Consider the following 27,601-nt stretch of genomic DNA (forward strand, 5'->3'; position numbering starts at 1 on the left):
TATTGCCCAACATATCATAAAGATTTTAAAACAGTTAAATCTTCTTTAATGCATGAGAGTGAATACACAGCCTAAGGCTTAGTTTTTTTAGGCAAATCCATCACACTGACATTTTTCTCTCGTGAAACATGTTGAATTTAAGCTCCCGGTATGAATTTTATTTTGCTGGGACGCTAATTATACTCATTAAAAACCTGAACGCTAGTAGTACTAACTTTTACTCTCTCACTTTTCATGACCTGCTCTTGGAACAAGCGTGGGCTATGAGCACTGCATTCAGGCAGCATTCCTCATTGGTTAAGTCCTGTCAGCTGACTAGGCATTCGGATTGTCATGTTCGTTCTTTTATTTGCAATGGTCTAAGAGAGTGATTTCTTTTACTCTTCCCTGATCTTATATTTCAATCTTAAAGAAAATGATAAGGCAATTAGGGCCTTATTTAACAATAAGTAACTCTGCCTTCTTTGTCTACATAAAAAATAAATGTTTGGTTTCTTATCCAAATGAGAACAACATAAGGCAGTAGAAAAATGAACACTGAAAATGTCAAAAAAATAGAGATCTCAGTAGTAATTTTTTAATAAGGCCAAAAAAAACCATGTGATATAAAAATTTGAATATTTACAAATACATAAGTGAATCCCTATCGTCCCCCCAAAAATTTTATAAAGCGATTCGTATGTGAAAGAAATAAATTTGTCATTTCAAAAAGAAACTTGTTTTGGTAAAAGAAGTAAAATCTCATTAAAAAACTGTTTCAAAAGTACTTTGATCGAGTACCTTCCTAAAACAATGGCCAGGCACCTAAGAATTATTTTTACCCACTTTAAAATAAAGTGTGCTTTATTTTAAAACTGAAGCAGTACAAAGGGTTCAAAGGCAGGCTTTCTAAACTACCAAAAAGCGTCTACGACAAACCGAGCGACAGCCAAAATAACTACACCATCTTCCCGAATCTGTAAATGCTTAAAAGTACAGTATCGCAGAACCACAAATAAATGTGCATATATTCCCTCGTTGAATAGCTTCAGGATTGCCGTGATTCATCCTTTCATTTTCCACGCATACTTAGAAAGCGATATCGTTCCCGATTTTAAAAGAGAGGAAAAGGGACAAAATAAGACAAAGTGTTTTGACAAACAGCAAGTATCTGACAAAACATGAATCCTCCTTTTCTTCTTTGACTTAATGCCTGTAGAAGCTCTCGATCTGGGATTGTCACTGAGCTCCAGGGCGGGATATGAACCCCCAGGAACCACAGAGGAGGGGTGTGGGCTGACACGAAGCAAACGTAAAGGGACACGGTGTATTCCCGAGCCACTCCCCCTCTTGCCTGTCTGGCTTTAGTGCACACGTGATTGCATGCCGGAGGTGACCGTGTGTGTGCGGGCATCCACTCACGCACTTATTTCTGAAGTAGGGATGGGAGCTTCTTAAAGGTGTCATATGACCCAGAAGGCGGCTGTAAAGCATTTTACGCATTTAATTAAACAGAAGGATGATACCAGGTAGTCTTCTCAAAACTGGGGTGTCAAGAAAACATAAAGACGGACTCAAACTCGGGGGTCTCCTTAACCACAGAGCTCTTAGCTATCCTAAAGGAGTTAGAAATTATATCATTTAACCTAAGGCTCAACTTGTAAAAAAATGAAATTAAAAGCCTAACCGGGCACTGACAGTTCTCGAAACTTCTGATAAGACTGAGTCAGGACGTGAAAGTTCTGTTATCAGATGCAGGACTTGGTGCCCAGAAAACCCCTGGGGGCAGGGCCCCAGCACCCTAATGCCTTGTCTTGCAGACAGGGAGAATCCCGCCTCCCGGAGCATGCGCACAAAGCTCCTGCTCATCTGAACCTATCAGCTGCGCTTTCCTCAAAGTCTTCTTGCCAGAGTCTCTCGCCTAGCATCAAAAGTAGCAAGGCCGGAGGGAAGAGAAGCTGGCTGGCTAGGTGCTTGAACAAATTCCCATCCTGTACAAGAGAAGCTTGCACACTCGCAGAGGCCCCAGCCATGCCTCCCCAAAGGAAAGCAGAAGGGTGTCTACCCAGGACGTAAGGAAGCACTGAAAGTCAGCTTAGAAAAAAGAAAAGCGGGTGTCGTGTGTATCAAACATCACCCTTTGACAACGGCCCAGAAGAATCTAGCACAGGATTTGAAGATTCACATCCATTTGAACCCCATCCCAGATGGAACAGCCTGTGCTTCTCGGAAACTGAGACCCCAGCAGCTAAGTTTCGCCTTTCAAAGGCAGCAGAGCTTTAGAGAAGTGCTATGTTCCCCGGGCCCCCTTCGAGCTCTGCACAAACATTTATCCTGGTGGCAAATAACTTCGTAAGTTTCTTCGTTGGACATATCAGCTCACGCTTGGAGAAACAAACGCGAAACGCAAGAATCCAGTCCACAGCCGGCGAAGGTCCCAAGGCACAGGGTCTGGGCTGGAAAACTCGTCGGATGGGCGCGACTTCCCAGGCCAGGCTGATCATGCTCCAGCGGCCCTCCGGGAGCTCCCGCCACCGGGCACGAAGCAAACGTAAAGGGACACGGTGTACTCCCGAGCCACTCCCCCTCTTGCCTGTCTGGCTTTATCTCGCAAATAACGAAGCCCTGTGTGGCCCCCTGATTAGAACATTATGATGGAGAATAAAGAGTGGAATCGGAGGGGACGTAAGGGGAGGGTATTGGAAGCCGATAACAATGTGCGCAAAATTCATTTGCTGTTTTTACAATTTCTGCAATATGCTTCCTGACTAAGCTAAATAATATATGTCTGAAAACTACTGCCATTATATCTAAAAGTAACATACCAAATTATTATTCTTCCTTTTTCAGAGGGTAGAAAACAACAGTTTAAAAAGCACTTATAAATTTTTAAGGAAAGCTAAAGATATGATCAAGTTATGCCTTTTAACCTGGTCCCACATTTTTTTTTAAATCGGGGTTTATAACAGATCAGTAATTCTGAGAGTATCTGTTTGCTGCTAGCCTATGGGAGAAATAATCACAGATAAAATTCTAGTACTTTACACCAAAACTTCCTTAATTTACCAGATATTTCAAATTCAAGTCAAAATCTTTACTCAAGCAAGCCAAGTAAAAGTAATCACTTAGAAAAGTGGTGGGAGGCGATTTTTAAAAACTATTTATTTAAAAATATAAGCTGTGTTTTAAGAGATCTAAGTAGAGGAACGATTTTTGGGGGGACGCTGGATACAGAAACTAAGAACATTTACAGCTCAGGAATACTTTCACTGTTTTCCGTTTTATGCCAGCAATAGACACTATTAAAATTAAATATTACTGTGCCTTTTTTTTTTTCCCCTAAAGACAAAAGATCTCCATCTCAGTAACAGTTTTACACATGCAGCATTTCCAAGCTATGTGGCCCGACTTTGGAGTGCTCTTGTTAGATAACGGAATCCAGATAAACCAGAGAGGAAATGCAACTCGAGCCACAATAATATTCATCGCTAATGAACTGTGGACTTTCTCAAGATTTCACTGGTCAGAGGAAAAGGAAATTGTGCACTCACGCGCAGGCCGTTCTGCCTGCTGGGTCTCAGACTTCTCGTACGTAATAAAGTATTTTACTTATTAGTTTTGTTAACCTATAAACTTGTAGGCAAAGACCACGATACGCTAACATCCACCCATAATAGGTGGCTAAAAAATAATGTGCAGAATGCAAGATCACAAAGGCCCTTTCCAGTCTGTTTCATCTTCAATTGCATAATTTCAGTCTGATCTTTGGGTGGGTACGCGCATAAAATGCGGTAGAATAAATACAAGGGTGAGAGGTCCATGCAAATGTGATGGAATGAATTAAAGACCATAAGAGAAAAAATTTGCTGCAGCTGAAGATTAACTAAAGCACTATCTGCCTTAGTGAGAGGAGACATAAGTTGGCAGAGGATCACAAAGACACAAATAAGATACGAGGAGACAAATCAGAGCGGTTTAAATCTAAAAATCATTTTATGATAAATATATGGAGTTCCAATTTTTGATTACCCACTTAATTTAAGAGTTGTCCCCGTAAGACTTTATCAAAACTCTCCAAAAACTCTAGTTCTAAACTTCATAGAAAATCATAGTAGTTTCTTTCAGAAGTAATTTTTTTAGTTTTGTTTTTTTTCCAGTTAAAACGTTCATAGAATGTCTAATCATAATTTGAAATATTCATAAAATCAAAACTTTCTCAATTTCTATTAAAAAATGTTTGTTCTTTGGGCAACAAAGAAATTAGTACTTAGAAATTCACATTCGGACAATCTAAGATTCCAAAATGCAGGGGGAAAAAAAAACTTGTAAGTACAACATGTCTCTCACAAAATTATTTATAACAGCACAACTCCAGAAATAACTAAAAATTATTCAAATAAGAATGATTACATAAATTATGGCATATCCACTTGATCTTCTATTTTGAAGCCAATTAAAATGATAGGCATAAACTCAACTGGCAACATGGAAATGCTTTGTTTTAAAAAAATATATAGACAATAAGCTGGAAGGAAATACACTATCCCTAAAAAAAAAGAACCATTTTAACCAAACAACGTTAATACGAAAGCAAAATCGCTCATCATGGTATTTCATAAAGAAACTAGAAAAGTTAAACTAAATAAACATTATTTATTTAGTTTTTAACTAAGATATATCTGAGTTCTCTTCTACATCTTTTCTTCTTGTTTCGATATACTTATCAATGAATACTAAAGAAACTTTCTCATTTTGTAAACACCCAAATAAAGTCACTCAAATTCTTCAAAACCCTGTTTTATTATACTTGGAATCTTGTCACTGAGTTAAACTCAAAGAATTTAATATAAAATCATCACACAAACTACACTCTTTTTTATAAAAATCAGCCAAAATAAATCATTAAAAAAATTGAATGAAAACAAAGAACTGTGTCAGACTCAGTATCCTTAGCAATAAAAGTATAGAAATAATAGTCTTGAAAGATGTATATAAAATAATTTTAATGGTGCCACTTATCAAAGACTTTATTTTTTAATTAGTATTTCTTTTTATTTTATTATTTTTCCTACCACCTACTCTAACCTAGTCATCAGGCCATTATCACATCACACTGTTTTAATTATTTGTCTAGCACTTATCTTTATCTGATATATTTCTATTTCATTTATTTATTATCTGGCCCATTACAAAGTAGATTCCTAGTATAGTGTTCTCCATCTTATTCACCCATAGTCATCACATACAGATGTGTAGGCTTTACATATGTCATTAGTACTTCAGTTATGCAATGCACAACCTGTACAACTGAATGTGGCAGGTCTAGCAACGAATGATTAATTATCACGTGTATCATAAAAAGCTAGGAATCTTAACAAAGCCATGTTTCGATGGTGACGCAACCCCGCACTCAGCAGGCAGGTCAGAAAAAGCTGCTCCCCAGAGTTTTCGATTCCTAAATTTTCTGGAACATCACTTCACATGAGCATGAATGAACATGTTCCTTGGTATTCCATGAAATTTTTAAAGGCAAAATATTCCTCAGGCAGAAACCAACTCAACAAAGTAACCTATTAAAGGCCAACCAGAATGAATTATGATCGCAGTACATTTTTTAAAGTATTTTCCAACCAAAAAAAATACCATATTGTTTACTACTGAGTATATCACTTTTCTTAAGATAATCTTCTAATGGTTTCAAAAAATATTATTTCATATATGTGTGCATGTGTACCATAACCTAATCCATTACAATTAAAAATGGAAAGAGATCTTAAACATTAAAAATTCTAGAACCATTTTTTTTTTTTAAGAGACTGCTATCCTTGTTTCGTAAGAATAAGAGGTTCTAGTTTAAATTATTTCGGGAGTCTCATACTCATTGTTCCCGAACATAGCATTTTTTTTTTTTTTTTTTTACATCTGACAAGTCTCTAGAAAAAGAAAATTCCAGCTTTAATCGAAATTAAAGGCTAGAACTATTTCCCAGGAAATTTAATCCAAAGTAAGCAACCTCTTCTTTACCTGAGATCATCCTAGTCACACAAACCTGTGGCCAGGAGAGATGTTAACGGAATATAAAACCTTTCTCTCCTAGGTCATCGTTTACAAACTGGATGCAGCTGAGAGCCGAAAGAAAGCACGAGAAGGCCAACGTGACAAGGATTAGTGCGTAGGACGTCATTCGTCTTCTGAGAAGCCAGATGCTGACCAGCAGGGCTACCAGCCACCAAACAATAAGCTGCTTATTCCCACGCCACCCCCCCGCCCGCCGCCACACACACCCATAAAATAGAAATTACAACTCGTAGTCCCCACTTGGCAAATATGAACCAAATCCAACACACGTTTATTTGTCGACGATGTCCTAGGCACCAACGGGATACGCTATGACCAGGAAACCCCAGTGGCCCTGAGTGGAGACGCACTCACGCTCACACGAGGACCGTCCTTGGCAATGAAGGCGCGATGTCAAGTCAAGCTGGGGCCCAGCAGTTGGCATTGGCCCTTCTGTCTCCACCCAACATAGAGACGAATCTCAAACCACGCTGTGCGCCCCCAGCGGCTACGCTGTTCTGGAGCTTACCCCCTGCCCCCCTGTTCCACCCACACACTCACAGCCAGTAGCCTCATCTCTGCTTTTCAGAACTGGCTCTTCCCAGTCGCCCCCTCCATCGCCCACTCTATGACTTTTGGGTCCCCAGCTCAGGCACCCTCTCCACCTCAAGTATTGTCACACCACCTCGCAGCTGCACTCCCAGTCCTGATGACCTAGAGAGGGGAAACTTCTGCCGGCCCAGGATGTCAGGGAACTAGAAAAGCAGGCAGCGTGAAACACACCATAGGTTCTGGGCTCCGGGCTATGTATCACAGCAATGGCCGAAGACAGGCACTTTAGGGTTCACTGCAGAGCATGGGTTCCTTCTGGGGAGCCAGCTGCCATAGTCCACAAATCAGTCCCAAGATAGCCTTAGAGCATTTTTCTACCGGAAGTTATAGTTAAAAACTACCTCAGGTCTTTGCCTTTTCAAAACCAGTTTCAATCACTTGGAAGCAGCTTTAGAGAGATATTTGAGACCTTCATCATTTTCAGCTGACTGATTTTCTAGAGCTTCCAAATACTGGATGTTCCCCCTTTTAATGACCCTCTGGACCCAATATAAGCTTTCATCAATGCCGGGATATTGGATGAAATAACCCCGCAACCAGCAGTCAGATCAAGGATGGCTACGAGGTGCCTCACTAGCCTTCAGTGACAGCCCGTGCTCACGCGAAGGCCCAGATGTTCACTGCACTATGTACAAATAAACTAGGACTGGATGCAGCTAATAAAACACATAAGGCTACAATGCTGAATATAAATACTAAGAGAATTTTCACAAATTATATGCCAGGAGGTCTTTCGTAAATCACAGAAGTGTTTCTCATGTTAAATTTCCCCGTATAATTAACTGCCACTGCCCGAGCCGGCCCTGTGGATTGAAAAGCCAGACTGAGCCGGCCTGGACTTCGTTACGATTACTATTTAAGTCCTGCAACAGGACAAAAGCCTCTGCGAAGACAGGACAACGTCAAAGTGGGACACGGGCCTCACGCAACCACCTAAAACGCCCCAGTTTCACATTTGCTTTGGAGCTACTGAGGATTTTCTACTTGACTCTTTCTTTCCAGGACATCCAACGAAATTTTTAAATCAGTTAGAAAACAGACATACACATCGGAGCACAGATTGGTTTTTTTCTTAAGGTGGAGGTTTAAGGAGTACTTCATTTAACCCCATTCGTTTTAAAGATGAGAAAATGAAACTCAGAAAGAGAGATGCTCAAAAGACCACACGATACATTAGACAAGAAATCCTGTTCATTGATACCTCTGCCCCATAAAAAAGTTCATTTTCCAACAGTTCGGTAGAATAAGTTATTTTGAGTCCGCAGCTACTATATTTAATTCGAATATTTAAATTAATTATATTTAACTTAAATAACTCATATTTATGTATTAATTATCCCACTGCTATCTATTTTCCCCTCTATTTTTAAATGTGGGGGTCACTGTAAATATTCTAAAACTTAGTGTATTTTCAATTCTTTCCATACAGCCACAGTGGAAAAGAGTAGTAATTTGATTTTGTATCCATTACAGAGAGAGGAAATTTTTAAATGACGTTATAGATGTAAAAATTGAATTGTAAAGAATACAGTGTGTGCATCTTGAAAGCATCTAATTTCAAAAGGTAAAAAATGTTTAAATAAACTTTTAAGTTCTCTGTAAACATCACACAACATTAAATGTATAGAGGCTTAATTTCTATGAAAATAATTTTTAAATGTAGCTTTTTTATAAAAAATCAGTTCCCTTGTCATTTGTGAGAAATAAGTTCATTACTATTTTTCTACATTCCTCTATTATCTATTGAAGTTCTTTTTCTCCATTCATTACAATGTCTTTTTTATGTTTTAAAATAACTTACATATTCATATATCTGTTACACATACTTATATTCTAGCTCAGCCGATGCACTGGCAAGTATGCATATGTCTATGTATATGACACATCTACACATGCAACAGGAAAGACGGAAAGACGATGCAGTGGTTTAGGATCTAGAGCAAGACGACTTGGCTCAGATCCTGGCTCCACCACTCACAACCTCAGACAGGTAATTCAGCCTGTGTGTGACACAGCTTACTTATCTATAAAATGGGAATGAAAACAGTACCTGCTTCTTAGGGTCTAAATGTGACTCATTAAATATTTGTAAAATGATGAGAACGGTTTCTGGCACTATTAAGGAGCTGTAAATAATGCTGAATTGTTGAGACTTATTTTTAACTTCCTTTCCCTCTTCTCCTCCGATTCTTTCCTATTCTTCATCATCATCGTTTCCACTGCAACATCTTCATCAAGTGTGTAACTATCAAACCCAGCTTTATAGATAACATTTCTATCCTTCTCACCCTTAGCAAAGAAGCAACAGGCCAGAGTTAACCTAACGACAAATGCACACACCTAACACAAGTGAGCACGAATCATCCTCAGGGATGTAACCCCCAGGGTTTAACTCTGCGGTCTACAAACTCGAGTGCGTCTATCCCTGGAATTGCATGGAGATTTTTCTAAGGGGTGGTTGGGCACGCAGTATTTTTAAAGGAATCAATTTCCAGACCCTCAACGTCCATTTAAACTCTTTCTTCAAACTGGTCTATGCGAGAATGCCTCCCAAGGAGAACCACCTTTTTCATTCCCCTTCACACAGCCAGCCTCCCCCGACAGGCACTCTCTACTCAACTGAAGACCACCTCCTCAAGCCAGGAAATACCACCCCCTCACCAATTTATTCCCCGATTTCCTGGGAGAAAACTGAAAAATAAAAGATACATGCCTACACACTTATATACATACATCGGAGTAAGCTGCTTCCTCCTTCGAAGGCACAACCTACACAAGGTCATGGTAGGTAAAGAAGCATAAATCCGAAGACTAAAAATAATAAAACTTTAAAGTACAAATAGAGAATGGGAGTTCAAACACATTCCCTAAGACACTGGTGAGCATTTCAGATACAGTTCAGAGCTCAAATGAGATGATCCTTTTTGTGGAGTGCAGAAAGGGTATATACGTTTGGAAAAAGGACTAATTGAAGAAAAGGAAAAAATAAGAGAACGAAGTAGGAAAGAAAAAAGAGGCATGGCAAACTGATTTAGTATTAAAGGAAGAAATCCTACCAAACAGGTCAACTGAATAAACGCCACAAATTCATAGAACATAATCAGTGATTGAAGTGCCATGTTATCAAAACGAAATGCCTGAATGCTACTTAGTCTAAAAAGAAATCTTACATGTTCTCTAGACATATCGCTAGTTGCATAAGAAAGAAATCAATATTTTTTTTAAAAGGAAAACTTAAGCAGAAGATAAAATATATAGGTCGCAGAAAATAGAAAACTAATGATATCTTCCATACAGACTTAAAACAATTCCAGCCACTAACGAGCAGTGGGGCTGAGGGAGGCACCCCTAGGAAATGTCACACTATTTAGTGATACGATACATGGAATAGTTTAAACTTATCTTTTTTTAGTAACATTTATATATTAACCAAGATGCAGGTTTATAGTCTAATTCTAAGCCTCACCATAAGATTCTTATCAGCAACAATTTTGTATAATTTACCATGACCACATATACTCATCAGGTTTAGTAAGGCAGTTGATACATTCTGCATATTTGAAATCGAAAGCTAGAAGCTAACTATTCTTTTAACAAGCTGTTAAGATATGCGGTTTGCCAAAGAAACACTGTTTATACTGGTTTTTTTAAAAAGCAGATAAAACTTAGAATTCCCGAAACAAACCAGATACATAAAATTGTCATAAAATGCCTATGAAGCTAATGACTCAAATGTATACCAAAACCCTTCATAAGTAAGATTTATTTCCAATAAATTATCCCTGATTTTGAACTCAGATAATTTGCTGCCCATTTTCCTACAACTTATTTTATTATCTTCTCTTGCCAAAGAGAATAGGACAAAATTGCATCACTAGTATTTTACTTATGATTAAATTTTATTATAATTTTGAAAAATACTCAGCCGTTGACTTCCTGCTTCCCTGCCACTCATCTCTCTTGGCAGACACCACCTCAATTCCCTGGAGTTCTAGGGAACAAGAAGAAATCTAAACAGCGGGTCGCTGCGACTCTGCAGTTCAAAGCCAACTTACTACTGTTGAAATACAGCACGCTGCCAGCATCTCCTCCCCCAACGCGCTGACCGTCCGCACGCGAACCCTTTCTGGAGCACGTACCTTCCAACGTGCTATGTGATGTACACATTTATCTGTCTCTTCATAGGAAGAGCGAGCAAGCTTCACAAGGGCAGAGATCTACGCCGCTGTGTTCGCTGACCTATCCTGGGTACCCGGGATAGTGCCCGACACAGGGCAGGTGCTCAAAAACACACTGAATGAATGAATGAATTCTTACTTTGCCTGGGGTGCTGTCGGCTCCCACCTCCCCCTGGTGGCAGCACGAACTAACCACACGTCGCTTCCAGTCTGATTAATCTGCCTGTGGTTTTGCTCCCCACAATGTCCACCGCTACAATATATGCACAGTTTGGCCTTTTGAGGCAAATTCGATTAAATGTATTGGGGTGATATTGGTTAATTACATGCCTTTCAAGGGCACAATTCTATACGTCCCTCGTATACTGCATCGTGTGCTCGCCTCTCACAGTCCAGCCTTCATTGAAACCATAACCGTACTTCTGTTTTTGGCTGAACTCACGTTATGGTCACGAGAACCCACAGCATCCCGTTTTTTTAGCTCGTTTGCTCTCCGTCTTCAGCAGCATCGTCACAGTCTCCTGCCCCAAATGTCTTCTATGAATTTATACTCCCTCCGTTTCTGCATGCGTCACCCTCGAGGCCTTCTCCCCACCTTCACACGGCATTTTCTCCTGACTTCCCCTGGGCAGCGCCATAGCTCAACGACCTCCCTAAAAGCCCATTAAAAACAAACAAACAAACAAAAAAACAGAGGAAATGAAGATGAAATGAGGTTATCAGAGTGGGCCCTCATCTAAAATGACTGGTTAGGCGAACGTGATAACCACGACTTGTGGGATATAAACCTAAAAGCAACAAACGAACATGACAAACAAGCAGAGACTCATGGACATAGACTATACACACTGGTGGTTACCAGAGGGCGGGGGTGGAGCGGGGAGAGGGGAGGTAGACGGAGTAAAGGGGGTCAAATATGTGATAACAGAAAGCTAACTATGGGAGGTGAACACGCAGCGTAAACATATATAAGGGGGTCAAATGTGATAACAGAAAGCTAACTATGGGAGGTGAACACGCAGCGTAAACATATATATATACATACAGATATATGTGTGTGTGTGTGTGTATATATATGTATATATATGCCTTAAAGTGTACAGCTGAAATTTATTGGATTTTGTTAACCAATGTCACCATAAAAAAATAAAAAAATTAAAAAATAAAATAACAAAATGAAATGACTGGTGTCCTTGTAAGAGGAAATTTGGACAGCGCCACGTGCACACAGGAAAGACCACATGAAAACACAAGAGGTCAGACATCTGCAAAGCGAGGAGAGAGGCCTCGGAAGAAAGTGACTCTGCTGACACTTTGATCTCAGACCTCGAGCCTCCAGAAATGTGAGAAAATAGACTTCCGTTGTTTCAGAACAAAAAAAAAAAAAAAAGTCCGTTAGTCATGGACTCATATATACATTTGGGAATCTATTTAACAATATAAACAGACACTCTGACATGTATTATTGTAAACGTATGCCTATTAAATTGTAGCTTTATTTGACATCAACGACTTGTCTTTAAGTAAGTACATATAACGGTGGATGATACTATAGCACAGGATGAAACAGAGATCACCTTGACCACTGATACGGAGCAGCTCGAGAGCTCGACCACCTGCCCTTGTATCAGCGAGAGGAAAAAAAAAAAGATTGGTGTGGGCCACGCAGAGTACACAGCAGGGTTGTGAGCAGTGCGGGTGTGAAGTGACCAGTACCTCCTACCAATGTCTCCAGCTAACCCAAGCATCACACCTCACACGGCAAAACAATCATTTCTGTCCTGCTAGTTGTGAAAAGAGAAAGCTCCTTAAAATAATATGTATTTATAAGTGCATAGTACAAAGAATGCACTCAATAAACATTTGCTAAATAAATTAATGCATCAATGAGTACTTCCCTATGGTTTGGGAAGTGCGGCCCAAGTTCAATGACAGACTTTTAAATTTAAAAGGTTATGTCTCAAAATGTTTATTGCCAATTAATAAATGTAACAGTTAAGTAAGTGCATCTGCAGGATCAACAAGAAACTTATTAATGCTCATGTTTGACACAGCATCAAACCACTGCGAGACGATTTTATAACAATAAATTGAAAAACTTGATTTTAATCAATTAAGTCTCAAGTGACAATTTATGCTCAGCTACCAGAAAGGAAATACAGTTTCCAATATTAATGAGTCAAAAACAGTAAGGAAATTTATTTTAATATACTCTCATTTTTGAAGTAATATGTATTTTGTTATAATTTTGATTCTGCTCTCTACCAAACACATTTAATATTCAATTTTTCCATACATAAGAATAATTGCATAAAATAACGAGAAACATTTCATTCTCAACTTACTTTATACTCAAGGAAGTATAAAAGGTATTAGATACGGAGACTTTTTCAAATATAGCTAAGTTAGCTCATTAAGAATTTGTGTTGTTTATGTCATTTCAAAATGACATTGCTAAAAATATTGCTAGAATTCTTTAATTGTACAGTTTTAGTATTAAGAATTAGCTATTGGGATAAAATATATATATATTTTTTTAATTAGTAAGTCTTTTACAAGGCAAGTGACCAATAAGTATTCATAGACTCCTGAGTTTTAGAGTATTTTTTTAAATTTGCCCTCTACCCAAAAAAACTAACTGGGCTAAATTCAACTTACTGACCCAAAGATATAAATGAGAGATTCAAAGCGTTAGATCTACAGGTAAACAAAGGAGTCATGAAGGAAGGAGAGAAGGTAGAAAAGATAAGGTAATGATCTTATCAGCATGGTCTGAATGTAATCCTTCTTTTAAAGTTAAAGTTCACTAAAAGGCCTGTTGGAAAACCCAAACGCTAAGATATGTCAGGAAATAATGTGATAGACTTTGAAATTTGCAAAAAAAAAAAAAAAAATCAGTGGGTATCCGATCGAGTGTATCATTCCAGGTTATCTGATTCTATAAGAGCTTAAGCCTTCTATCCGTCAGCTACTTTACAACTCTCTCTAAATAGTAAAGCAATAATAATAGAAATGGTTCTTGTCTGTAGAAATGCAAATAAATTTTGTCCAGTGAAGATCATGATCCATAAGATCACTGTCCTGTGGATACTGACCAGTTTTGCATCTGTTGTACATTGGACATTCCTGATCGTCTGTATGGGAATGCTTTTTTAATGCTTCTCTGAACAAACTGCAACATCTTACCGGTTCCCTCATTAATTAATGAACGAATTAAAAAATTTTGATACCAGTTCTTTTTATATTTGAGTAAGAGTCATGATTTTTTTAAAGTAACCTTTAACAGAGTCAAAACTACTTTAGAAAATGACATTCATTTTCTACAAACACTTTCTTAAAATCTCCACTAAATAAATCATAAGTCACTCCATTCGAATTACTCAAGCTAAAATAAAGTATGCTTCAGTGAATCCTAAATACCATCATTATATGATGTACTTTTATTGTTTATAGGCCACTGAGAAAGAAGAGCTGCCAACTAAACTATAACACAACGCTTTTTTTTATCATTTAAGATTTTCTGTATTTTTTTTTTTATCTTATCTTTGTCATATACTCCGCAGCCCTGCTTCCATGCCTTTGTGTGTACACGATTTATCTTTCAAAGGCCAAATCATAGGATTTGGCAACACACAGACATTGAGAGCTACATTAAAACCACTGCCTAGCCAACAGGAAGTTTAAGAAGCTATCGATTTAAAGATGCAACCTAATTTCAGATATGTCGAATACGAAAAAAAAAATGCACATCTTAAAAACCATAAAAAAAAAAATGCAGAAATATATAACACGATTATAAGGGGCAAATCGATTGCATCCAGAAACTATCCCTAGATAGTCATCATTTGCTTAAATATTGGAGCTAGTGTAGTCGATAGAGACTGCTAGAAATGTGTGGATCTTAACACTGAGAGCCAAAACCTCAGTGAAGCCAAATAATCCTTTAGAGTTCAAGATAAAAAGGCGGGTCCTTGACTGAACCAAGGTCATTCGACCTCCTGCTGACTGCGAGCCGAGCGTGGCAGTGGCCTGGCGCCTGCGTAGCATAAAGGAGCTGGCGCAAAGGAAACCGAGGCGTGAGGCAGACCGAGCGCCGCACCCTTCCCGAGGAAATAATGATCCTCCCAGCATGCCGCGGACATCGCGTCCCCGTGTCCCCGTTTCCAATCTAGAGTTAATCAGCAGCTTGCGAAACTGCTGCTGTTACAACAGCAATCTCGGCCAACGGGTGAGGAGGCTCTTTATCCAAAGGGTCCGTTCCTCCACGTCGCTATCAGCACCTCGACGGTAAAGGAGGCAAAGTTCTCTCCAGAACACTCAGGTACCTTTTGCCAAATTAAAAGCCTAGTGCTCCAAATACTTACAGTGAAACCGCCCAGACTTCCTGCTAGATTTTACTTCTTAATTTTTGGCCTTTCATAATATGGTAAACAAGTTTCATCTGCCTCTCTATTCCTTGGGTCTGCGGGCCTGCCTGGAACACAGCGGGTGTCACAAATGTTGGTGGACTTCACCGTGAACTTTCTCAACAGCCTTGATCTGACAGTTAGCCTATGAGGTAGGTACGGCAACTGTCATTATTCCCACTTCACACATGAAGAAACTTGGGTTTCGAGAGTTCAGAACTTTGCCCAAAGTCACACAGCTAATAAGTGGCATTGTCAAAGTGGACTCCCAGGCCCTGTGACTCTGCATCCAGCACGTTGCGACAATCTCAGACTTAATGGCCCACGTCTGTGAGCTTTCCTTCCTTCAGGTAACAATCGGCACTTGTCCCAAGGCTCTGGCTTGCTCGGTTACTGAAACTACAGCCACAGTAAGTTAATCATTATTAATGAGGCGATTCCCCACCCGGTTGCACTTGCATTTGAGAACGGATATTGCAAAATCAGGTCCAGCAGAGACTATGGGAAATACACAATATTGACAGTCAGGTGACCGGGTTCTAGTGGGACCAGAACATTTAATTTTCCTGGGCCTCACATTCTTCATTTGCAAAAGCAAGGTGAAATGTAGATAAACCAAGGTCTTTTCCTAATTAAAAACCTATGATCCTAATCCTTATCAGTGATATCAATCAGATCTCCTGCCAAATTTTACTTCTTCGTATTTAGTTTTCCATAATGTGTTGAAAAAAGAGGGAACTATAGAAACCTAGCTGTGACATGCGACGGTGGGACATAAACGGAGCATGAATAGGCAGAAATGTAATTTCAGCCACAGTGCCTGACGGAGGCCACCGTCTGTACTCACCTAAAACTACCGAAGCTTTGAAGGGTGAGAACTATGCAGACCGACTGCCACAGCAGCCACCCCCGTTATACACGATGCCGTGACATTTTACTAGCTTATAACATACTTTTTTTTGTTGATGGTGAAACTACACTTTTCTCATTACCAATACCCTAGTTCTTGCCATAAAGTCTCCAAATGTCACTGATTTGTCCCTGAAAGCAAACATAAAATTCTCTCACATACGAAAAATGTTCACCATGTCTTTTTAGTTGTTTCAAGAAATAGCATAAGTCATTGAGTTTCTAAATAGAACCACACTACCTAGATATTTTATCTAAAAGAATTAAGTTAAATTTCCCATTTTTTTCCCTCTTTTGCAGCTTTCAGCACACTTTATCTGCCTCGATCTCCAAGATATAAATTATTGTTTTTCAATAAGGGAATAAATAAAATTTGTATTTTTGACTATTTGGTAAGCATTAAGCTTTGTATGAGCAAATTTTGCTTGTATGAGAACATTTTCTTTGTATGAGTAGATTTCTATTAAAATGTAAATTATTTCCACTTTATCTGTGGAGCCTTTTAATAAAAGCTGTTTCAAAACGGTCAAAATCTTTGATCAATTTTTACAGGAAATTATAATTACCATCAATAATATTCACAATCTACTTTCTATTTTAACAAAGGAGAAACCTTGCATAGCACTACTCTGTACGAGAACAGAAAACCTACGTGAAGTACCCCCCAAAAGTTCCCCAATCTCTTCCTCCGTTGCCTCTCTGCTCTGCTTCCTCTCAAAAAATTCTTTTCTCAAAAGTTGCCTACAAGAGCAAATTTTCCTGACTCTCCAAGCCTTCTGCTCTTTCCATCACTTTCTTCGAGAAAGTAGCCAGAGCTTCAGATATAAAAGGTAACTCAAACTCAAGACATTTGAATTTCAATGAGTAAACCAAACAGAACCTACTTATAAAGATCTGGGCACATACATTGAATTTTCAAGGAAATTTTAACTGTTATTCGCTAAATCTTATTAGGTAAGGGATACTGCTTCTACAAATACAGCAAAACACATTGGCATTCAAGAGTTTTAGTGCAAATTCCAAATTCAAAAAGAAATTAGAGGAAGCCAGTTAGAAATGAGTAGCAAGTTTAAAGCCAATTAACATTTCAGGAAGTCAAGAAGAGTGGGGTACTTTCATTTTTATGGTTTGTGGGGGACGTCTTAAAAAAATGGTTGCCTTCTCTTTTTTGTTTCCAATGGTAAAAGAAAAAAGTTAACTAGGAGGAGGAAATGTAAACAGTCATTTGCAAATTTTGCAATATGGAAAATTCTTGTCAATATCCTTCTTTGATATTTATTTTTATAATCGCCGTAAATAATGAGTCAGGTAGTATGGTCACCTGAAGCTAAACAGTGTTCCATAATTTTATCGCGGCTCAAGTTCATTGTATTTTTCTCATCACAAAACTTATTAATGGTCAATATAGAAGATGTGGAATATACTGAACAGCAGACAAAAGGAAAAAGAATTACCCAAAAACTGGATCCAAGGAAATCGTTACTTCATATTTTCATTATTTCATATTACTTCATAAATCACTACTCTCATTTTTTCCAAGCCAAGTTTATGCTTGTTCATTTGATTCTGTATACTTTTTAACTTTTGATTATTTAACGTAACGACATAAGCTCTTCTTCACGTTACCTTAAACTGTCCACAGTCTTTACAAATGGAGCAGAATTTCACCATTTGTATTTTGCCTTAGTGCTGAGTATTTATTTGTAATTTCTTTTATAATCATTATAAATAATTCTGCATAAAAATATTGAGCATGAAGTTTTTCCAGTATTTCAAATACTCTACTTAGAATATATCTCTTGAAATTGAACATATTTTTCAAAAATAATCAAAATTAAAGGCCACATGATGCCTGGAATTTGTAACAAAATAATACAGGGTAGGGAATTAGATGGGAGTTACAAATGAAACAAGATTGCATATATTTAAAGTTTTCCAGATTAATATGTTCAAACAAAGATAAAATGCAGACAGCATCCTGGAAAATAAATTTTTATATATACTTATGTGTATATATATGTATATATGTGTATGTGTGTATATATATACATATATATGTATATTAATTCTAGCAAAGATGAAAGTTTTTAAGGCTCTTGATGCACATTGCCAAACTGCTTCCCTGTGGGACTGTAATCCTTTTTACAAAATCCCAACATACAGCTTTAAGGTTTACTGTGAAGCCTTTCTCTTTCAATCCTCTTTCCTCTGAAGTCTTCATTTACACTTGAATTTGGCACATCTCTCTAACCTATCACAAATTTTGTTGAGATACGTTTCTGAGTTTTCACTTTATTCTGTACACTTGCAATTGCTTTTATGATGGGTGTTGTTCACGCAAACAGGACACCATGCAGAATAAGACGGATAACACTACGATCTACCTGCAGAGATGGAGATCATACTGTTGTTCAGGAGGCAAAACTATGTTTAGCATAATGTTGTCTAGCAGAAATTGGAAGCGATCATCCCTTTCAGGAACTGCACAGTCTGCCTTCAAACTATGTTTACCAACATGGAAACAAGTGGAGTTGCCTTTAAGTTGTTGAATTTTAAAAAATAGGCTAGGAAAATGTTTGTATAGCATAATTCCATTTTGCATATATTATACACACACACACACACACACACACACTCAGAAAAACCCTGGAAGTGCATATCTTAACAAAAATGGGTGGTATCTTCTTGGGGAGTTGACATTTCAAGTGATTTTTATAAACATCTTTATATTTATTTATATGCTTTAATTTTAACAATATACATCCTAAATGCACATTTTTTTTAATTAGCAACTAAAGGAACTCTCAAAGTAGTCATTATTTGAGCAACTGATTTTGTACACATGTCAATTTCCAGCTCAACTGTATCAACAGTTCCCCAACTGAATACACTGAATCTATCATCACTAAACAGTGCAGTAGATAACATCATCATCGCTTGGATAACACTGTTGTTTCCATATTTTCAAAATAGTTTTGCACCTAAAGATTTTCAAGACCTAAAGATATTAACAAGAAAATTTGGGTTCAAAGTACAGGTTAAGAAAATTAAACATACTAATAAGGCACAATTAACACCCAGAAATTAATTTTTAGAATATTAAAACCTGTAAATTTATATCAATAAGGCTTTATTAACTAAAACTTCAATGTTTCAAGGTATTCAAGGGCTTAATTGAAACCCTAGCATGTCAACCTCTACCAATTCCAACACAGTTTGCCTATAAAGTCCTAGCTCTGACTGCCATTGAAGTTTCGTGACCTTGAGAAAGGCACTCATCTCCAAAATCAGTGTTTTGCACTGGTTAATTTCTAAAGTCTTCAGAAATCTATGACTCTACAGAAACTTAAAAAGAAATTGGAAGAACTGGTTAACAAGGAGCTTTACTAGGATATAAAACACTTTTATTTTCTAGAGCTGCCATGACGAAGTGCCAAGAACTGGGTGGCTTAGAACAGAAATGTCCTGTGTCACAGTTCTGGAGGTCAGAGTCGGGATCGAGGAGCCAGCAGGGCCAGGCTCCCTCCGAAGAGGCTCGGGGAGAGTCTGCCCGAAGCCCGTTGCCTGCTTTCTGGCGGCCGCAGGTGCTCCTTGGCTTGCAGATGGCCATCTGCTCGCTGGGTCTTCACAATATCATCCCTCTGGAGATGTCTACGTCCAAATTTACTCTTTTTATAAAGACTTCAAGTCATATTGGATTAGGGTCCACCCTACGACCTCATTTTAACTCGATTACCTCTGTAAAACCCCCTTTTCCATATAGCATCACATCCTGGGAAACTGAGGTTTGGGTCGGCAAAGGCCGTTTTTGTTGAAGCGGGGAGGGGCGTGCAATTCAACCCACAGTGCGGCATGTTGGTTCATGGGCTGCTCTCTAGGTCTAGTCCCTGGTCTTCCCCGCTCTCTGCCCCAGAGGCTGACTTCTGACACCACCCAAGCGCCCTCGATTTCTAACCTCCAGCTGCGTTCAGCAAACGGGAGGCCCCGGTGGGAGATCGATCGCCGGCTGAGAGGAGGAGGAAGGTGGGGCGCTCGAGGCCACGCCCCGCCCCCGCCCCCCCCAGGCTGCTGTTCCGGGAGTGGCTCCGTCAGCCACCCGCGGACCCGGTTCTGTCCCCAAGCTCTCCCCCACGCTTCCGGCTCCCACCAGCACAGGGACTTCCACTCCGTGTCCTCGCCCTTTCCCATACGAGGTCACCGTGACGGCCCGCGGCTGCTAGCGCCAGGGGACGTCACTGTTTCTTCCCGGCTGAATCCCGCACTACTGCCCACCCCTCTGTGAACGGCCCCTTCATTACCAGCTCTTCATCGCCCCGTTAATGCACCGTCTCTGTCTCACCAAGACCCGGTATGGAGCACAGAGCTGTCAATTCTTCGTTTCTGGTCATCCACGTGACTTGTTTACCAAAACTCTGAACAGCAGTTCAGCTTCAGGCATGGATGACTCAAATGCATACTTAAAATAATTAGTAGGAAAGGAAATCACTCTTTATCATGTATATGTTATCCTTCTGCTTTTCTCTCTCACTGATACCTTCGTCTGGAGAAGCAATAAATCTATACTTACAACGATACCTGACTTATAGAAAGTGTTCTATAGTTAGCTGCTATAACTAATTTTTCCTCCGATGTTTTTCTTTGATCCATGCTTTAAGACAATCTAGCCCCAATCATTTTATGTGGACCCTACCTTTCCAATCAAATGTATGCCAGGAATACAGAAAAGCACAGCCGACTGTTTAACTACCCAAATGACCTGTTGTCGAAAAGGTCAGCGAGACCGGTCACTCCCGCTACACCTGGTTCTCTGACCACGCCCCCATTGGCAGTGCACGGACTTTGTTTCCTTTCAGCTCATTTTTGATGACTTTGCTGCCAGACAAGATTCTAACATTCCCCAGTCCCCCAGGGGGCTGCTCCTGGCTCCACGTGCGACACCGCACTCCCGGCCACCACCCCACGCTCCAGTCGGGCTTTTAGAAGAAAGTTACCAAACCCCACCTCAGCTAGAGAAATGCCTCTTCACAGTGATCGTCATCCCAGTGTTCAATTGTAGGGAGTAAGAGATGGTGTTTGAACCCAGACCTTGCTCAAAAATGACATGAAAAATCATCACATTTAGTACCTTTTCAGGAAAAAGGTAAGAAGTTTGGGAGAGAACCTGAGAAAAGAAACCCTCAATGTTTGCAAACTATAAGCCTTCTTCCTAAGTTAAAAATAAACAAACAAAAACTTTATAAAAAATGTGCTTAACTTAGCAGAACATGTCTCAGCTGCAATAACTATGATACTATAATGAACAAAAAGTGATTATCGCTACTGTATAAAATGGCTTTGAGATACATTTAAATGCACTACGTTTATGTATTTATATAAGCACTTATTTACCAATACATCAGAAATATCTAGATCCCAAGAAAGGTCAACTTACACATGAGAGTACAAGCTATGAGTTAAGATCAATAGCCATAGAGTTCATTATCATAGAACCAGACTGACGGCCTGTTACCGTTTGGCGGAGGGGCCAAGGGCACAGCTCGCGGGTGAAGAGGCCCTGGTCTGAATCCTCACGCCTGCATTTCATCGAGTGACCCTGGACAACTTACCTAACCTCTGTGTGTCTCAATTTCTTCCTAATGTAATAACAGTTCTCATCGCGCCCAGATACTGGGAAGATTAAATATATATGTGCAGAGCAATTCTCGGCACATAGTAAGGCCCCAGAAACTTTTAGTTCTAAAATTTTCGATTGTATATATAGCCCAAAACTATATTCACTCCTATAAAAAAAAATGGTATTCATTTTAAAGGGAATATTTTTTTGCAATTACAGTTTTGGGCCTTTTTTCTCCTGCTTATAGGAGCCGCACTGCTCCTACTCAAGTGCAATACAGTCGATTGCAGAGGACACATTTTCAATGCCGAGTGATGTTCACACTGAAAATGTGCTGGATCCTGGGTTCATGTCTGGACTTGCTCGGAATTACAGAGATAAAAATATTAATTACCACTTTACATATGAGGATTGGCTATTATTTTCCTTTTGAGAAAAGGGCAGACCATTCTCACTATATGCAAAAATATTCTTGTTGACAATTTACTCATTGCCGTGTGTGACCTGTAGTTTTCTTTAAAATCAAGCAATTAGATTTTAAACAAACCCTTGTGAAACAGAAGCAAAAATCCTAACTCAGCATATTTAATACTTCTTAAAGGTCTCCTCCCAGAAGTAACACCCCCCAATTAATATTCATCCTCTTCCTCGAAGCATCAGTGACTGTGCTGCCTAACAGAAGCTCGTCGCCAGCGAAGCCACATGAGATTAATAACAAGATTTGGCTGGGTGAAGAAATATGTCGCATTATAAGGAACTAATATCTCATCCAACTGAAATATGCTAGAAGAATAAAGAGCCCAGGAGACAACCGACTGTAAAAATATTAAGAAATAGGTAACAATAAAAGCCATTCTTTCTCACCCCAAGGAGATCTACTAACTGCCAGAGTTACTCTCTACTTACATTAGCATTCCCTCAGGGGATCTACTGTGTTCCTGCACAACTTAACCAGGATGTTTCTCTATATTAGTTTCCACGTATAGAAAGGGTATCTGTAAATAAAGGATACATCATTCCTTGTTAACAGATGTTATCAACCCTTGCTCCTCAGGAACTAAAATATCTACATAGGGATTCACTTAGAGAGAAACCAAGGAATCTGCTCGTTACCCTAGCAATGGGTATCAGATAAGCATCGCCCATTTATTATGAGTATAGGACTGCTGTCAGGCCATACTATCCACGCTTGATGCCTCGTGTCTTCCAGTAACCATCAGGAAGCCTAAAATTTCACCATTAAAATAACTTTAGGTCATGGCCATGCCACTCTGAACATGCCTGATCCCATCTGATCTCGGAAACTAAGCAGGGTCGGGCCTGGTTAGTACTTGGATGGGAGACCACTTAGGAATACCAAAAAGGTTCTATCAGAGGCAGTCTTTCTATATTACATTGGAGTGACATTTACAAAGAGGCCACCCAGGACAACTTCAGGATTACAGAGTTTAAGAAACTAAGGTCCTAACTGATTAGGCGGCTTATTGAGGTCATCTGCCTAGTTAGGAGCAAAACCCAGATTAGAACTCACTCATGGGGTTACCTATTATTCCACCTCCTGAAATGTCAGTAAAAACTCAAAAGTTTGAGTAAAAAAAGATAATAGCGGCATGACTGTTACATACACCTCATTCTGTGCAACATTCGATAAAATGACTTGCTTACAGCAAAAATTATAACCTCCAAACATATTAAAATCCTGACTTCAATAAACATTGAGTGTCCTATGTTCACAAGTCAACCTCTAATTTTTTAAGGTATGTCAACCCGTGATTTGTTTTGCTTTTGTTGTACTTTGGTCACATATACACTCCGAATTTATTTCAACCCAATTCTACACTAATTTTAAAGATAGTATCATCCATTAAAGTATATACCTCTGTTTAAAAAGTAAGAAAAAGTTCAAAGAATTTACATCTCAACTCTCGTGTAACTAGCCGTGGCGCTCTTTGGCACAATACTCTGGGGAAGTTAGAGTTTAAAGTATGGCTATGGTATATGATGACGTACCTACCATATTCCAAATTCCGGCAGAATTTAAATCCTACATTGCCCAATGAAACCTTCAAAGCTCATCCAACCACTGTGTTACAGGTCACAGTGTCAGATCGCCAATAATTAACACCAACCACAATCTCTGGCTGTAATTTCTTCAATACTCCAAATTCCTATAAATCTATTTGTACTTCTCCTGTGAGAAAGGGCACGTTCAAGAAAGGAAGGAAGGAAGAAACATTTTCTTTTCATGCTAATTTTCCATGTGAAATTGAAAGATAAATTTATCACCTTAAACTGCACATAATACTTAATTTTGTGAGATGGTTTAATCAGCTAATAACTGCCAAAATCATGATTTCGCTCCAAAATAGTGCCGAAAATGAAAGATTATTTGATTAGACAGCATGTTTATTTCATTCTGTATACCTACCCTGTATTTATTTTAGCAAATTAAACTACTATTGGTATTCCAAAATGGCATTATCGAGAATAACAGAAATAAAGAATACCAGCTTCTTCCTCTTGAATATCAGCTGCTATCTCAATGTATCACGCGGATAAAAAGCTGATGCAAATCTAACAGAATTAGGCATGCATAGAGTGACTTCCAAAGAGAAGTTTTCCATTTTGATCGGCATGTTTCCATTTCTTTGCCATGCTGCCTGTGACCCCTCTGCACGTAACTGGAGTCAGTGCACTCATCAATTTCAAAGGCAGTCCATTCTGGACTCCTGTATCCCAGCCTGTCCACTGGCCGCTGGGACGTCCCAGAAAGACAGAGCCAGGTACCATTTCAAGTTAAGCTTCAGCACACTCTTCTTGTGTTTGCCCCTTTCAGCTTATTACATATAGTGGTACCCCTGTCATCGTCTCGGGAAAGCATAACCTAGGGTCCCTGCTCCCTCACCGCTGGCGGGGTGAACCGCAGCGTTGGTGTCTACGCCAACCACTTCAGACTAAAATTGACTTACAGTTGACGGGGAGGAAATTACATATGTATCTCGGGTAGGTTCGATACCAATCTTCTATAAAATATTTACCACAGCAACATTCTGATGGCCTTCCAATTTGGTACAAAGCCTATAATTCGGTATAAAGGATTTGTTATTTCCTTAACACTCAGAGCATCACTGAGAGATAAAAATCACAAAATTCAATGACAGTCTTCAATTTTTCACTACCAATGAAAACCTGGCCTGTTTAGGACTTTGCTGGTACAGGCTAACACGTGACTTAGACGTTACGCTCAGACGAGGCTAAGATGTGACATTTGGTTCAAGATCAGCAAACCTATTCGCCACTTCTCCCATGCGACTGTTCACCCCTGCCTCAACCTTTTACACACGCCATCTCTAAAGCTCTTGCTTTTTCTTTGGTCAAGTATATACCAACCCATCATTAAGATCTAGTTTCAAATTCACACCTATTTTCTGCTCAGCCCCTCTTCCTTCGGTAACTCATTAGTCTCCATATCATATCAATAGTTGTTCATGTGGCTTTTTAAACTCACCACACGCCATGTGTCCCTGCCCCAGCTCCACGCTGATCACATGATGCACATGGGTAGAAACTATCTGCCACTTCTGTTGTGTCATCTGACATTTGCCGCCAACGGTACGCTAGTAAAGCAGATAACTTAATTTTTAATAAGTCGTAGAGCCCTGATGTGTGGTGTTTGCCAACTTGCGTGATATAAATCCTCCCACCGTGGCTGATACCAACGTAACACAGCTAAACGCACGGCTGGGAAGAAACGTGCAACCCGAGAGCCATTTCAGGCCGCTGGTCACGCCAGCTCAGTTGCTGATTTATCAAACAGCACGTTTCCCTTCGAATGTGGCCACCCGCCACGCTTCTCATAAGCTTCAATGATGTCTACTTTCCATTTTGTCTTATTCGAAATCCATCCAATAATATACTAAGTTCCATGAGGAAAGATGCTTTGCCTGTCCGTATTCTTTACTGCTATATCACAAGGGCTAGTTCTGTACCCAGAGGAAGCATTTGGAAAATATTTGCCAAATGAATAAATTGTCACTGTTTTTAAGTATAACGAAATGTTGTATAAGTATTGTAAAATATATTTAACCTACACGTGTGGAAAATAAAATAATCAGAAAGGAAAAAGAACTGTCAAGTTAAAGGGCATCTTACAAATTATCTAGTGTAATCCCTTCATTAAAGATATATATTTATATGTATATATTATATATAATAAAATCATCACAGAGAAAAAGAACTGTCAAGTTAAAGGGTATCTTACACATTACCTAGTGCAATCCCTTCATTAAATGTGTGTGTGTGTGTGTGTGTGTGTGTGTGTGTGTGTCCATATCCACAGAAGTTAATTGACAAGTTAATTGACACACAGTCCCCCAGAGCCTCAGTGAGCCTGGAGCCCAGGTCTCCAGGTATCTGGTCCAAATCTTTTCTGATGAGCTATTCAAGGCTGCCCCCTGGGTTACTCCCTGGCGAGAAGCGGCTAGCATTTTGAACAGCAGATTCTTTCATTAGTTTTCCACATTAATATACAATGCAGAACTACATTGGATATAATATCTGATAAGAGGAAAGTCAAGCTAATTATGAGAATATCAGTGACAAAAGAAAGACTATAATTATAAGGGACACATCAGATGACCTTTTCTCAACACAGCATCATAGGAGCAGAGATTAAACCAAATTTTATATTCATACTGTCTTTAAATTTGGAATTGTCTATGAACTTAATTATCTTTGCTACTGTCCCTTCTATACCTAATCATTAGTGCAGAGGTCATATAAAGTTAGACCTTATGTTGAGCCCAGAGATGATTACCAAGATCTTTCCACAATTCAGATGTATAAGATATAAAACTGTAAAAATGGCCAAGAATCAGCATCTTTAAGAGATTTGAATAATGACGCGTATACAAATTATTAGGTTAGAGAAAAGACAAACCTTTCTTTTGACAATATTGGGGATTTTTTTTACCTATATGTTTTTAACAAGACCTGAGTTGGGACATGCTTATAGAAATCATATCTTATACTGAATTTCTATGAATGGTTCAATTATGATGACAGCTCTAAACGTGTTTCTATTATAAAATAGATGAGTAACTTTAAAAAGCTAACCAATAACAAAAATTATAACTGAAACTACGGTATTTTAACGAATTAAAAGACAGCTATACTCCTGAGAAAGTCTTTCTCCACTTCGTTGTTGGTTACCATTTAAATATCCACATACAATAAATGCACTAAACAATCATGCCGCCTTGAAGATAACTAAAAATATCACTCCATTTCCACAGCAAAGATAACTGCAACAGGTTAAGTTCATTAGCCGATATTCCCCTAACACCTAAGGTGGTTTTCTGATTTTTTTTTTTCAGTATGATCTTATTACTGCCTAATTATCCATATTGCTTTTCTTCCTTTTTGTTAAACTGAGATTCACTGAAGCAGTTTAACCTCTCATTTAAAATAATTCAATATAGCCCCCTCCTTCACTGATAATTGGTCTCTCTCTTTATTAACTAATTTCCCCCCTTGATTTATTACAAATCTTTTTTGCCAAATTTGCATCCATTCTCCTGATATATTCTTTACCTTCTCTCAACTCAATTAACACACTGTCACTGATACTAAAGCTCCCCTATTACTTCTTCATTCAAGTTCTTATTGCTCTTTAAAGATCCTCTAGTAGAATAATGAATTTTTAATAAACTTGGAATATTTTAATGATTCTTATTTAAGTCTACAGTGAAATTTATCTGAGACCTACTACTCATACTGAAATGTTCTCTACTGGATTGTCACGATACTCTGTGGTAACTTTCCAACCACTCAAGTACACAAATCTT

The 27,601-nt window shown here is 38.9% G+C and overlaps 1 protein-coding gene and 1 pseudogene across 5 annotated transcripts in view; one reads left to right on the top strand and one right to left on the bottom strand.

Moving 5' to 3' along the window:
* The window catches only part of IMMP2L (inner mitochondrial membrane peptidase subunit 2), a 696,111-nt gene that overhangs the window by 606,585 nt on the left and 61,925 nt on the right, over positions 1-27,601 (bottom strand). The gene's annotated exons all lie outside the window — the stretch shown is intronic.
* Positions 23,009-23,131, top strand: LOC112479898 (annotated as a pseudogene).

The sequence above is a fragment of the Pteropus alecto genome, unplaced genomic scaffold (assembly GCF_000325575.1).
Source record: "Pteropus alecto unplaced genomic scaffold, ASM32557v1 scaffold21, whole genome shotgun sequence".
Taxonomy (NCBI): Eukaryota; Metazoa; Chordata; class Mammalia; order Chiroptera; family Pteropodidae; genus Pteropus; species Pteropus alecto.